The sequence below is a fragment of the Amblyomma maculatum genome, chromosome 5, assembly GCF_055883805.1.
Source record: "Amblyomma maculatum isolate TAMU_Amacu chromosome 5, ASM5588380v1, whole genome shotgun sequence".
Taxonomy (NCBI): Eukaryota; Metazoa; Arthropoda; class Arachnida; order Ixodida; family Ixodidae; genus Amblyomma; species Amblyomma maculatum.
In genome coordinates this window covers 108761598-108776697 of record NC_139348.1, presented here as the reverse complement: position 1 = coordinate 108776697, position 15100 = coordinate 108761598, and positions in this window count along the sequence as shown.

Sequence of the window (15100 nt, the reverse complement as noted above, 5' to 3'; positions counted from 1 at the left end):
GCCACCCAGAATCGCCACGATAACAGAATCATCTTTATTTCAGTCAGCATTGAAAACCTACCTTGAATCATTACACTCACGGTAAATGTTTTGGACCACTCTGCCGTCTCTTTTCCTACCGCTGTCTTCTTTCTTTTGCATGAATTTTTCCCGCGATTGCACTAAACTCAGTTTCTAGGATATAATGCTATTATCTCTGGGTGTGTTGTTATATGAGTGCTACTTCACCATCTCCATTGCTCTGTTTGTTTTTTGTTTGTTTGTTTGATTGATTGTTTCTTTAACAATGAATTGTATTCTGGCTTATGTTCCCCCCCTATGTAATGCCCCCAGCGGGCCTTTAGGGTATCTGAATAAATAAATAAAAAATAAATATATATATATATATATATATATATATATATATATATATATATATATATATATATATATATATATATATATATATATATATATATATATATATATATATACAGGGTCTTGAATATTTGGGGGCTGGGATTTAAAAAATTTCTATGCAAAATCTACTACACCATTCGAGCTAAGATAACGTTCACAAAGTAGCAAAATATCGTCTACGTTATCTGATAAGTGATTCAACATTGGTACTTGCCTAGATTTTCCGAAATCGAGGAAAAACTGCTCTCGGCGGCGTGCACAATTTTCGCAGAAGAGTCGAAAAACTATTTTGACATGATGCGGCATCTGTCGAGCAGTGAGACAAGCTCCATCCCGGCCGTTAGCGCGCTTGCCTCGCTGCCCGACAGTGACGCATCATGTCAAAATAGCTTTTCGACTCTCTTCTGCGAAAATTGTGCACGCCGCCGAGAGCAGTTTTTTCTCGATTTCGGAAAATCTAGGCAAGTACCGATGTTGAATCACTTATCAGATAACGTAGACGATATTTTGCTACTTTGTGAACGTTATTTCAGCTCGAATGGTGTAGTAGATTTTGCATAGGAATGTTTTAAATCCCAGCCCCCAAATATTCAAAACCCTGTATATATGTATATATGAAGAAAAGAAGCCAACAGTCGGCGAGGCCAAGGAAAGCGTTGGGGATGGTACTTTTATGTCTTTTTTTTTAATGTTTGCTTAGATAATGACAGAAATTAGTAATGTAATCTTTTTAGGGGAAAGATAATTAAACACAAAGTAGAAGAAAAAACAACGTGCCGATGGTGGGAACCGAACCCACGACCTCCGAATATCGCGTCCGGTGCTCTTCCAACTGAGCTACATCGGCCGCTGTCCTCCCTGCTACTTGCTTGTGTATTTATGTTGTCTGTATACGAACCTTGAGAGTGTTCACCAGCGCCACCCTCAGCCATAGCGGCGGACGTAGAACGTCCTTTGTTACCGCCAGCGTCACGTAGAACGTGATCAAGAGCGAGGGCGAAAGCTGTGCTAGAACCCTCTTACGCTACCTATGGCTTCAAGACTGCCAGAACCGAGACCCCCGTAAGCTACAAGCAGACCGTAAGCTACAAGCAGATCAATTAAGGGGAAATGAGAGTGTATATATATATATATATATATATATATATATATATATATATATATATATATATATATATATATATATATATATATATATATATATATATATTTATATACACAACATATATATTTCATCAAGCACATAAGTGCCGTAGACATTCGTGGCTGCTACGTTCGTTCCTTCAGTTTTCGCAAAGTTTCAGTGATTTATTCGTAATGAATATCTGGGGGTCATCAGGCAGCTATTTGTGCGAGAATTTTCTTTTATTTGTGTTTACACATTGTGCAACTTCGACGTTTCATCGCGAGAAGCCGTGTTATAATGTAGCGTTACTGCATTGACCTCTAGGAAAATACAGTTTTTGTAACTCATATTTACCAAAATTTTCTGCTTGTAATCTCTTACTTCAGTGTTTGTTTTAAATTAAACATCCTCGTGGTGATTTTTGTGAGGGATCAACCAGTTATTAAATGACTTTCAAGCAACTCCGACCAAGTGTAGTAACAGCGCTAGGACCTTCAAAAAAAGAGCTGATTGAGCCGCAGACTAATATCTTAGTTTTGATACTTTCTTTTCCTGGCCATTTTAAAAGCCACTCTCTCTCTCTCTCTCTCTCTTGCAGATAAAGTTAGCGATGTTATATACGTGCATGTGTTATTTCGTGCTCACAATTCTTATAGCTGGAGGAATACAAACAGGAATGTAGCATTGGGTGGGTGAGCAACAAGGCAGAGTAGACACACAAAAAACACACACCAAAAATGGGATAAATGCGCATATAAGATATTGCTCGTTTTTACTCCCAGTCAAAAAAAAAACTACAGAACCGTGTCAAAAATACGATAACATATTTCGTAGTTCTGTCGTAAACGCCAGATATTTCTATAGATCTGTAGTTTTTCTGTAGTATATTTCTGTTGTCTGTAGTTCTGTAGCACATTTCTGTTGTAACTACAGAAATGTTTTATGATCCTACAGAACGTTCTGTTGTGACGACAGGCTTCCCGTCAGAAACGGCAATGAAATTCTGTCGTAACAATAGGAAATTTTCTGTAGCTTTTTCTTCTCGGACTTTTTTAATCGCCTTATAGAAAGGAGGATAAAATAAAGCTGAAGAACAATGTACGTAAACATTGTCTGCATATGATCCGCCTAATTGTTCAGTTTTCTTTTAATAAGCAGAAAAGATTCACAGCAGGTCAATGTTAAATAACCTTAAAATACCATACAAGCGCGCATATGCTGCACTATGCTTTTAACGCGATGGCGATAAATGGTCAGTCTCCAGAAAGTGTTAATTAACCTTAAAATACTATACAAGCACGAATATGCTGCACTATGCTTTTAATGCAATGGCGTTAAAGGTCCGGTCTCTAGAAAATCGGCGTTGGCGTTGTCTGCTCTGAGCTAAAAACCGCTATCATGGTTGCGGCAGCTGCAGCTGACACGGGTGGGCACTGATTGGAGGTGAGATTGTGCGACGTCACGCGACTACGTGACGTCAACGATTCGGCAGGATCTGCCGATTCCGGCTTCTCGTTTCGGACGCTTGTGGACCAGGGAAATGTAAGCTTCCGGGAGGTTGCATTCAGAGTCACACCCCTATAGCAACTCAGGCAGATTAGTGCGGACGTCGGGTAGCCCCTCCTCGCAAAGGGTCTCGCGTTCGATTGTCTTCTTCTCGGGATTCAAGAACCCAGAGTTAGAATCGCGGCCCTCATAAAGGCACACTGATACGGCTAGGTTAAAAGAGGGCTTTAGAATATAGTATTCCTTATCAGCTTGGGCTCTGCCTTAGAGATGGCAGTGTGAGGTTGGAAACCACACCACCCCAAAACCTTTGGATCACAAGTTAGACAGGCTGCTTCTTGGCCACGTAGGCTTTTTTTTATACAAGGAAATATGCCAACTCTAGGCTTTAAACTCGACTTAACCTGGTCGCATTCCTCAATCCGTAATTCACAGTTTGAAATTTATTTTCCAGTTTCCCCATAGAAGAAAGAAGTGACGCTAGCATCGAGCGCTCACTTTTCCCATACATCAATATTCCGGGAGACGTGCATCGTGTAAAGGCAGCCAGGCAAGAGGTCAAACCTGTGCAGCATATGCCCTCCTCACCATAGCACACTGTTATATGAACAGACTTCTATGAACGTGATGACTGGGGCCGTGGCGGTCTGTCATGTGGTTCTTCCACGAGATAAACAGTCACAGGGGCACAAAAAGATCACACGGAACCTTATAACCTTCCTCCGTAGGAGAAAAGTATTATAGTACAGTGCGTAATATCAATGCCCTTCTTGAGAGCAAAACTTTGAAACAAGCTGATGAACAAATAAGCGCTGAAGACTAACTCCGCCAGCCTCCAGAGGGAGAAAAATATTGTCCCGATGCATAGGCTCCCATTGAGAATACCACACAAAAGTAGTAAATATTCTATGCATTGCTTGTATCTTTTGTCCTTGAACAATGCAACACCTGCATCACATAGATAATTTTCGAAACCGAGAAGACATTGCAAAAGTGTGTTCGTGCAATTAAAGACAGCTTCTTGCTGCTCGTCCAAGCCTGGGTTTATCGTCTAAGGGACGGGATCAACGATTCCCAGTCAGGTGCACTTTTGCGATATTGAGGCAACGGAACTCCCATATACTGTAAGCTTTCGGAGTTCCACCTGAGGCCGCAAAAAAACTTGGTTTCATACTCTAGTAACCTAGCAAGAATCTCTTTGATTTATCAAGGTTAAGAGACACACCTGGACTCTAAAAAAGAACTACGAAATTACACGCATAAAATCCATCACACTCCTTTAATTAGAATAGGAAAGGACAATGTCATCAACATAAGCTAAAATTTTAATTTCACATCGCGATAGTGAGAAGCAACGAATTGCTCTTTTCTTGATGATACTACGACATAGGAGTTCAAGATAATAAAGCAAATAACAAGGGAGATAGCGGGCAGCCCTGTCGAACAGATTATTTAAGTTGAAAAGTTTTGGTAAGGTTTTGATTAACAATCAGTCTTGTAGTGACCGCTTTATAACATATTTATTGAGCAAGACATCGCCATTGTTTGCACTGTCTAATACAGCACACAAAAATCAAGACGTACTTTACCAAACGCTTTCGCGAGATCAATCTGAATAAGCGGCACTTAACTGACGTACCTCATGTGACACTGTGTCTAACACGAAACGTGTGATATGGATATAGGTTTGGATAATACGGCTTTTAATCCCGCACTATTGGTGTGGCCAAAATAGATCTAATGTCACAAGCTGCAGACGAGCAAAAAAAGTCTTCGTGAATATCTTATCAACCACGTTACATAATGATATCGGACGATACCCTTAAGTATTCAACCGATCTGCGTCCGTGCTATTTGGGATTAGTATGGTGTGACCAGTGTAGAACGTTAGATGCCCTCACTACTCAGACCATCCGGGGCAGGTGACTTTTTACTGAAGAAATGGCCGAGTTGACATCATATAAAATTATATACTCACTTATATATCAAAATAAACCCACTCTTTAATCCCTCAATGATTTCTCGCTGCTCTGTTTCAAGAGGAAAGACTTCATTTAAGTGACTGAAATCCGACCCACTGATGGTGTTGTTACTAAAGCTAAAGAGCCGCTCATAATGGTTAAAGAAGGCAAAAAAAAAAAAAATACTTGGCTTGGCAGTGTACAGTCGTGAGTAAAAAGTGTATACAGCACGCAACTGTTGACAGAACTTTGGGAAACTGCACTGAAACACCATCCAGCGACCGTGACAGCTACATATGAATGTCGATAAAATGAAGCATTGCCACGATTGTCTCAATTCCAGATGGTGTTACAATGAAGTTTTCACGAGCTCTGCCACCAGCCGCATGTTGCATACATCTTTTGCTCGCGACTGTACATATATGACTTCCGCAACAAATTTCTAAACCCACATTGGAAAGAGCAGCCTACCTCTCATCATTAGAAGCACGTCGAGATAGTTGTTCATTAACAAACTTCTGTGTTCGCGACTTAATCGAGACCGCCTGATATTTTTAGAAGCGCTTTAATATTGGCGACATAATCAAGATACGATCCCAGAACAATTTTTTCCATCTTGTGCGTTTCGTTAATGTGCTCTTCAATTCACGAACCTGAAGGCGGTTAAAGAATGTGATCCTTGATGAGGCTTCAGTTTCAAGATTTTTAACTTCCTCTTTAAATAAATCCCACTTTTGATGACTGCAAGATCTGCACGTGGCCACGCATCTTTGAAGAAAGCAGCTACAGAGCGCTGAAAATTTTCAACTGAAAGAAGCGGATTATTTAGCTTCCATAGATCCCGCCACAATTGGAATGTGCACCTTTAGTGCACTTTTATATCTGAGCAGACACCATACAGTGGTCGGTGAAAAATCTCGGTCTCACTCAATATTGACGTTCTATCAAATCTGTCCCCTTCATGGATCACTGCCTTGTCGTGGCGGAGGGGCTTGCGAAACTCGATGAAGTCGTGAGCTCTGCTGTGTAGGGCCACTCAAGATAGACAGGTCACGGCAGAGAGTTCTGACAAAATGTTATTCACTGGAGAAGGTAATGGCAACCCACTCCAGTATTTCCTGCCAAGAAAACCCTATGGCCAGTCACAATACCATTAATGATACGGCGCCGGAAGATGAGCCCCCCAGGTTGGAAGGCGTCCCACATGTTACTGGGGATGAACAAAGGGCGATTCCTAGTAGCTCCAGGACGAATGAAGCGGCTGGGCTAAAGCCAAAAGGACGCTCAGTTGTGGATGTGTCGGGAAGCGACCGGAAAGTCCGATGTTGCAAGGAGATGTATCACATAGCAACATGGAATGTAAGATCTATGACGCAAGGTAAACTGGATATCGTCAAGCGAGAAATGGACAGATTGAACATTGATATCTTGGGTATCTGCGAGCTCAAGTGGACCGGAATGGGAGAATTTAACTCCGGCGACCATTATGTCTTTTATTGTGGGCACGAATCCAAGAGAAGGAATGGGGTCGCTCTCATGGTAAACAGAAGAATGGGCAAAGCAGTGCTAGGGTACAACCCCAAAAACGACCGAATGATTTCACTTCGGATCCAAGGTCACCTTTTCAACATAACAGTTATCCAAGTCTATGCACCGACCACTACTGCTGAAGAAGCTGACGTTGAGAGATTTTATGCGGACCTACAATGCCTTTTAGACCGCACCCCATCATCAGACGTCGTTTTTCTCATAGCAGATTGGAATGTCAAGGTAGGGAGTGAAGAAATATCCGGAATTACAGGCAAGTTCGGTCTTGGTGAGCCAAATGAAGCTGGGCAGAGGCTAGTAGAGTTTTGTCAAGAAAACAACCTGACCATAGCGAATACTCATTTTCAACAGCACAAGAGGCGCCTCTACACATGGACTTCACCGGGCGGTCTGTACAGGAATCAGATCGATTATATTATTTGCCGGCAGAGATGGAGAAGCGCTATACAAGCAGTAAAAACAAGGCCTGGGGCCGATTGTGGCACCGATCATCAGCTTCTTGTTGCCAAGATTAAGATTCGATTGAGGAAAACGCAGAAAACTAGAAGGCCTTTCAGGTATAATCTGGATCAAGTTCCATTAGAATATGCTGTGGAAGTGAGGAATCGATTTCAAGAATTAGATCTAGAAGACAAAGAGCCCGAAGAGATGTGGTCTGATGTTCGTGATATAATACAAGAAGTTGCTACTAAGGTAGTTCCAAAGCAAAAGAAATGCAAGAAAGCAAACTGGTTATCTGAAGAGGCTTTGCAAATAGCTGAGGAAAGGAGGATGGCAAAAGTTATGGGGGAAAGAGAAAGATAAAAGGTTCCCGATGCGGATTTTCAGAAAATAGCAAGGAGAGATAAGAATGCCTTCCTGAACATACAGTGCCAAGCAGTTGAGGACAACAGCCAATTAAGGAACACAAGAGCTCTGTATAAGACAATCAAAGATATCAAAGGAAGCTTCTGTGCTACGATGGGCGTGATAAAGGACAAACGAGGCAAGGACCTCACTGAAGCCGCAGAGATAAAGAAGAGGTTGCAGGAATACACAGAAGAACTGTTCAAGAAGGACTCGAATGTGCAAACCCAACATAAGACGGTTGTGATAACTGATCTTGAGCCGGGAATCTTGAAGAGTGAAGTTGAATGGGCCTTAGCCAGCCTTGCTAAGAACAAAGCTAGCGGAATTGATAGCATTCCAGCTGAGTTGCTTCAAAACCTCAACCATGACGCTGTTAACATTCTGCATACATTATGTCAGAAGATTTGGACAACCCTGCAGTGGCCACAGGATTGGAGGAGGTCAGTTTACATCCCCATTCCAAAGAAAGGCAGTGCCAAGGATTGTTCCAACTACCGCACGATCGCGCTTATTTCGCATGCTAGCAAGGTGATGTTGAAAATCCTCCAAGGTAGGCTGCAGCAATATGTGGATCGGGAGCTTCCGGACGTGCAAGCTGGGTTTCGCAAGGGCAGAGGAACTAGAGACCAAGTTGCCAACCTTCGCTGGATCATGGAAAAAGCAAGAGAGTTCCAGAAACCCATCTACTTCTGCTTTATTGATTATGCGAAAGCGTTTGACTGCGTAGATCACAGCAGATTGTGGCAAGCTCTCCAAGAGATGGAAGTTCCAATTCACCTCATCTGTCTCCTCAGGAACCTGTATGAAGGGCAAGAGGCCACAGTCAGAACTGGGCATGGTCTTACTGATTGGTTTCCGATTGAGAAAGGAGTGAGGCAAGGCTGCATACTGTCGCCCTGCCTATTTAACCTATATGCAGAGTGCATCATGAGGAAGGCCGGTCTGGACGAGTCTTCAGCTGGAGTGAAGATTGCAGGAAAACGTATCAACAACCTTAGATATGCGGATGATACCACTTTAATTGCAGAAAGTGAATCGGAACTCAAGAGACTTCTGATGCGCGTACAAGAAGAAAGTGAGAAGTTTGGGCTTAAACTGAACATTAAAAAGACAAAGATCATGGCGTCTTGCCCTATCAAGTCCTGGAGCATCAAGGGACAAGAAGTGGAAGCTGTGACAGATTTTCTCTTCTTGGGCTCCAAGATTACCTCGGAAGGAGACTGCAGCCATGAAATTAGGAGACGCCTGCTTCTGGGAAAGAGAGCAATGGTTAGCCTTGACCGCCTAGTAAAGAGCAGAGACATTAGTCTGCGAACCAAGATCCGTATAACTCGTGCTATGGTCTTTCCAGTTGTGATGTATGGATGCGAGAGTTGGACTGTGAAAAATGCTGACCGCCGAAGAATTGACGCGTTTGAATTGTGGTGCTGGCGAAGACTCTTGAGAGTTCCTTGGACTGCCAGAAGATCAAATCAGTCAATATTGTCGACCATAAACCCTGACTGCTCATTAGAGGGTCAAATTCTAAAGTTAAAGCTCAGCTACTTTGGTCATCTGATGAGAAGAGAGGAGTCGCTGGAGAAAGATTTGATGTTGGGAAAGGTTGAGGGTTGCCGGAGAAGGGGTAGGCAGCGAACGCGATGGTTAGATGGCATCCTCGAGGCACTGCAGATGAAGTTATGTGATGTTAGGAAGATAGTGAGAGACCGGAAGCGTGGCGTGACATGGTCAATAGGGTCACGAAGAGTCGGACACGACTGAACGACTGAACTGAACTGATCAAATCTGGTATTAGAAAAGGATTGTAAATGCGCGAAATATGTATATACTATCGCTTTTTAGTCGGCCAATGTAAACAAGGCTTGGTCACAAACTATGTTAATGAGAACAGCCGCACGGTCATAATGTCCTTGATATACTGATCGATCCTCATTGTTGCAAACACAATTGATTTCTCCCATCAGTACAATTTTCCGATCTGTGCGCCAGACGTTTTTCAACGAGAAGAAAAACACTTTTCTATCTTGCTGCTTAACAGGCTCAAACACACATATAATTAGCCACTGCTGATTCGAAATCAGAGGCCACAACATATGAGCCGCCCTCATCATCAATGCGATACGACAGGCCTGTCATATCCAGTGCATTGCTCAAAAGCAGGATGCAACCTCCCGGCAAGCCTTTCAAATGACTGACAATAGTATATTGCGATACAAATATTTCAAGGGAAATTTCTGAGTCCTCATCCGGGGTCAGATTAGTTTGCCGAATTTCAGCTATATTGACGCTGCAGTTTTCAAACAGGGTCTTTAACTGGTAGCAGCGCCGTCGATTCCGCAAGCCTCTAGAGTTAAGGGTAGCGGCCACAAAAAGCTGTGACCCCACCGTTTTCGTTATTCAACTCCATCCACCGAGGCAGGAAGAGCCGTCGGCGAACTGGCGGCCTTTTTGTCTGTCATTGCCCAATTTTTTGAAAAGCAACCTTCCTTTGCCTTCCTCTCTGATACCTTGCTCGGATCTTCACTGACGCTGAGCTCCTCATTCGCGGGAAACTTCAGAGGCACGCTGATGTGCATGGAGACCACTGTGTTGGCAGAGGCTTCCGCCCATGAGGTCTAGAGCGTTAAATCAATCTCAGCTCTAAGGTCAGCCGGCAGCTCTTTGCTGATGCCCGTGGATAACTCTAGACGCGGCGCACTACACTCCATCGTCATATCACCGATAGCGCAGCCTGGACACACACCCATTGGCTCCTCGTCAGCCAAGGTGCTTCTTAATCTCGATATGCTTCTTCTGCAGAAGCAGCTTTTTAGTCACCTCAATATCAGATGCACCCTTCACAAGTTGGCCAGAGTATGGAGGCTTGGGGTCTGGAGGTTCAGTGGGCGGCAGCTTGATGTCCTGTGTATTATAAATGGTTATTAAGGCGAAAGCCCTTATTGGCTCATGCTGTCGTGGATAAAGTGTGTCCCACTTTTGAGGCGTTCTGATTGGCCGAGGCGGGATGCGTCCCTGCCATGTGCAATGCCACACTTGAACGCGCTCCAAGGAACGCCACGCAAACTTACGCTTGCCGAAGAAAGTGTGATAGATACTGCGCCTTTCTTTTCCTGTAAACCAATTATCATTATATGTAGAACTGCAATGAATGCCGACAAGTAACGATGGGAAGCAAATTATAGGATAGGAAGGACAGGCTTTCGCCATTCTCCTCTTAAAAGACATCTACGAGACCCTCTAATTTCTATTGCTTTATGTGGAACCGCCGTGATGAGCTCTCCTGAAGTACTTGTCCACGACATTCGCTATGTCCATGATGTGCTCTGCCACTACGTCAGCTTCTGTGAACGAGGAGCCCTGACGTAACCCATCGGCATACGCCAGGACACTTATATCTACTGTGTGACAAAAACGACGGCACTGGTTGCATCGAGGCGTAGGCACTGCCACCGGACGTGTCAAATTCTGTGGCACCGAGGACACAGTGCAGGCCTTTCCCGTATGACTACTAATGCCTAAGTTCGAAATGCGCTCAGGGTGTGAGGATTATTGGAGGTGAAAACCCATCTTTCAGCGTGATGGACACTACCCGGGCTGCTGTCTCCTTGTTCTTCATTTCTGGGTAGCACCACTTTTCCCACTCTACAGACTGGACAGTGTCATACGGCTCCAAAGGTTCCCCAATCCAGCGATGTTTCATGTATACAGCGCTGGAGCCAAAGCAGCCTCCCCTTTGTCACCTCCGCCTACAACACTGCCGTTCAACAAACCACCACCTACTCCGTTTTTTCTTGTTTATGGTCGCCACCCTACCTTATCACTCGAAGCATATTTCTTCTCAGCTTCCACTCCTTCTGCCGTGCCTTCCCACGAACAGTTCGTGTCTCGTATCGCCCACTGCCGTGATCGTGCCCGCCTTCAAACTGAAGCCACTCAAGCTTCCAGGAAAAGCACGTATGATACCACCCATCGCTCAGTCTCTTTTCGCCCTGTAGACGAAGTGCTGCTCTGGACACCTACTCGCATCCCCGGCCTGTGTGAAAAGTTTCTGAGCCGTTTTATTGGCCCGGTCACGGTTTTAGAACAAACTTCCCCTGTAAACTATCTCATCACATCTGCATCGCCTGTTCGCGATCGTTGGTGTCGCTGCACCGAGATTGTGCACGTGTCGCGTTTAAACACTTTAGCCGCCGACCTTGAGATATAATTTGCGACCAGGATGGTCGCTTTCAGTCGGGAGGGGGAAGGTTGTAATCAATGTGAGTGAACTTCATCTTCATCTGAGCGTAATCATCTTCGGTTGTCGGGTCCTGGGAAGATGAAGTGTTGATGAACTGTCATATGTCTTGATAGATCCTGGCTTAAAAGCCTCTTCCCAACTTCTGATTTGTTCACTACGACGATGGCCGGACCTCGGCCGAAATGTCAGTATTAAAGTGTTTCCATCTTCAGTTTTATATATATATATATATATATATATATAAACTTGAAGTAGGTGACACACGATGAAAAAACAACACTTTAATCCGACGTTTCGGCCGGGGTCCGGCCTTTGTCAAGGAATGTAGAAAGAAGCTGTAGGTTCCCATTTCTTATATACATGCACAATCGAAATACGTGACCAGCCACTGTCAGCAAATAAACACCAAAATATCAAAAACAAGATTTCACACGCGTGATGTAATGGCGGTGCAAGGTATATAGACCGAATGACACGTGTTGCGCTTAGGTCATGCATCTTAATATGTTGCACAAAGAAAAGAAGATATATCACTAAAGAGACTGTTGTCACTATCAGGGCACAAAACAAAATATCGCGAGGTTATAATGGGTGGAGTACATGTCACATTTAATCCTGCAATATTCAGGAGGGGGAGGGGGGGGGGATTGATCAACTGAAATTTCATTCTCATTGGTAGGCGACAGTAGCAGATACACGTCAGTAGAATTTAACAGTGAAATATAACTGTGATTTAGCGCGGTACACACACACACAAAAAGTAAACAGTCACTCAAATCGCGGCATGGTGACAAAACTCGATTTTCTGCTCAATTCTATGGGGACAAAAAGAAGCAATTAAAGTTAACTGTTCGTAACAGTGTTGATAAAAGGAATCGTGGGCAAGGTTATAGGATAAGTTGTAATGATCAGTGCATGTTACGGCGGGAAGCAATATGACAGTGAGAAACTGGCAAACATGAAAAGATCAGTGCAAGTAAAGCATGACATACTGTGAGGGGCTTTGGGCTGTGACCGTAAAAGCGCAAGCGAAGAGGCAAACAGTGCAAAATGGAGCCAATGTCGATTAAACATAATATCTTTTAAGAAGTTGCCAATGGTGCTACCATTTAGTTAAAATGCTACGACGAGAGACAAGTTAGCTTGCCAATGTTTTCATTCAGACCACAAGAAACCGTGTCAAACTTATGTATTAAAAATGATTCGCGAACTTCGCGTTCATGGTGGGTTCTGAAGCCTGATTCCAGTAAAGTTACTTGCATTTTTTCAAAGGGGTGCTTGGTAATTTTTACATGCTTAGAGATAGGAAGGTTAGGCAGTGTATTACAATGAGCTTTATGATTATTAAATCGGTATCTGAAGGGTGTTTCGGTTTGGCCAATGTACTGAATTTTGCAGATAGAACATTCACGCATGTAAATCACGTTGTCCGTATCTTGTGGTCTGAATGAAAACATTGGCAAGCTAACTTGTCTCTCGTCGTAGCATTTTAACTAAATGGTAGCACCATTGGCAACTTCTTAAAAGATATTATGTTTAATCGAAATTGGCTCCATTTTGCACTGTTTGCCTCTTCGCTTGCGCTTTTACGGTCACAGCCCAAAGCCCCTCACAGTATGTCATGCTTTACTTGCACTGATCTTTTCATGTTTGCCAGTTTCTCACTGTCATATTGCTTCCCGCCGTAACATGCACTGATCATTACAACTTATCCTATAACCTTGCCCACGATTCCTTTTATCAACACTGTTACGAACAGTTAACTTTAATTGCTTCTTTTTGTCCCCATAGCATTGAGCAGAAAATCGAGTTTTGTCACCATGCCGCGGCCCCGCCGGGGTGGTGCAGTGGTAAGACGCCCGACTACTGTGCCGGAGTTCCCGGGTTCAAACCCGACCACGGCGGCTGCGTTTCGATGGAGGCGAAACGAAGTGGTGTCCGTGTGCTGTGCGATGTCAGCGCACGTTAAAGATCCCCAGGTGGTCGAAATTACTGGGTAGCCCTCCACTACGGCTCCTCTTTCTCTCTTTCCACTTTCATTCCTACCCTCCTCCCTTCCCTTACGGCGCGGTTCGGGTGTCCACAAAGCAAGTGTGACAGTTACTGCGCCTTTCCCTTCCTGTGAACCAAATTACATTTTACCATGCCGCGATTTGAGTGACTGTTTACTTTTTGTGTGTGTGTGTACCGCGCTAAATCACAGTTATATTTCACTGTTAAATTCTACTGACGTGTTATCTGCTACTGTCGCCTACCAATGAGAATGATATTTCAGTTGATCAATCCCCCCCCTCCCCCTCCTGAACATTGCAGGATTAAGTGTGACATGTACTCCACCCATTATAACCTCGCGATATTTTGTTTTGTGCCCTGATAGTGACAACAGTCTCTTTAGTGATATATCTTCTTTTCTTTGTGCAACATATTAAGATGCATGACCTAAGCGCAACACGTGTCATTCGGTCTATATACCTTGCACCGCCATTACATCACGCGTGTGAAATCTTGTTTTTGATATTTTGGTGTTTATTTGTTGACAGTGGCTGGTCACGTGTTTCGATTGTGCATGTATATAAGAAATGGGAACCGACAGCTTCTTTCTACATTCCTTGACAAAGGCCGGACCCCGGCCGAAACGTCGGATTAAAGTGTTGTTTTCTCTTCAAGTTTATGACCTACCGGACCCATTCGAGATTCAACCCCCTCCCTATATATATATATATATATATATATAGGAGCACATTCATAATTTGCGATGTTGAAGGCGCTCGAAATCAAAAACGATCTCGGTTATTTATCAGATTCGGTATAGATGTACATGGTTTCGAACTCTAAAGAAACAAGTTTGCAACATCTTCAAGTTGGCTTTTTCTCCCTTTACAGATTCATAAAATGTCGCCGCTTCATTGAAATACATATACTGTTAATGTACGTTATGACGTAGAATATGTTTACATTATTCCGGTGATGATACCCAAGCACAAAACTGCTTTTTAGGCAACGTTCACTTAGTCAAAACCAGCTTAATATTCTGTGGAAAGGACGAATGCATATTTGCCGACCACAGTGACGATTAAAAAATTTCATAAACTGCAGTCACCTTCAGTTTTGAAGGCTTCAATTTCGGAATATAATGTTGTTACGTCAAATGAATAATTGAAAACTTGAATAGTTGATTATGGTAGAAGAAAATAGCGCAAGAGACGGGACTAGGAAGTAGACACAACACGAGCGCTGACTAGCAACTGAAAGTATTCAAAATGAGCGCATAAATACAATAAGTGACAGTTGATTTCATTTCATTTTTTATTCGCGTGGTTCATCGCCCCTGGGCATCAGTGAGGTTAATTAAGATAAAAACTTGAAGTGATAAATGAGTGAAAAAGGTTCGCTGGTCGTCAATGAAGCCTACAATGGAGCGATGATGTGATATCCGTATCCAAGCAGTTTAGCAGGACCGTTTAATTCTTA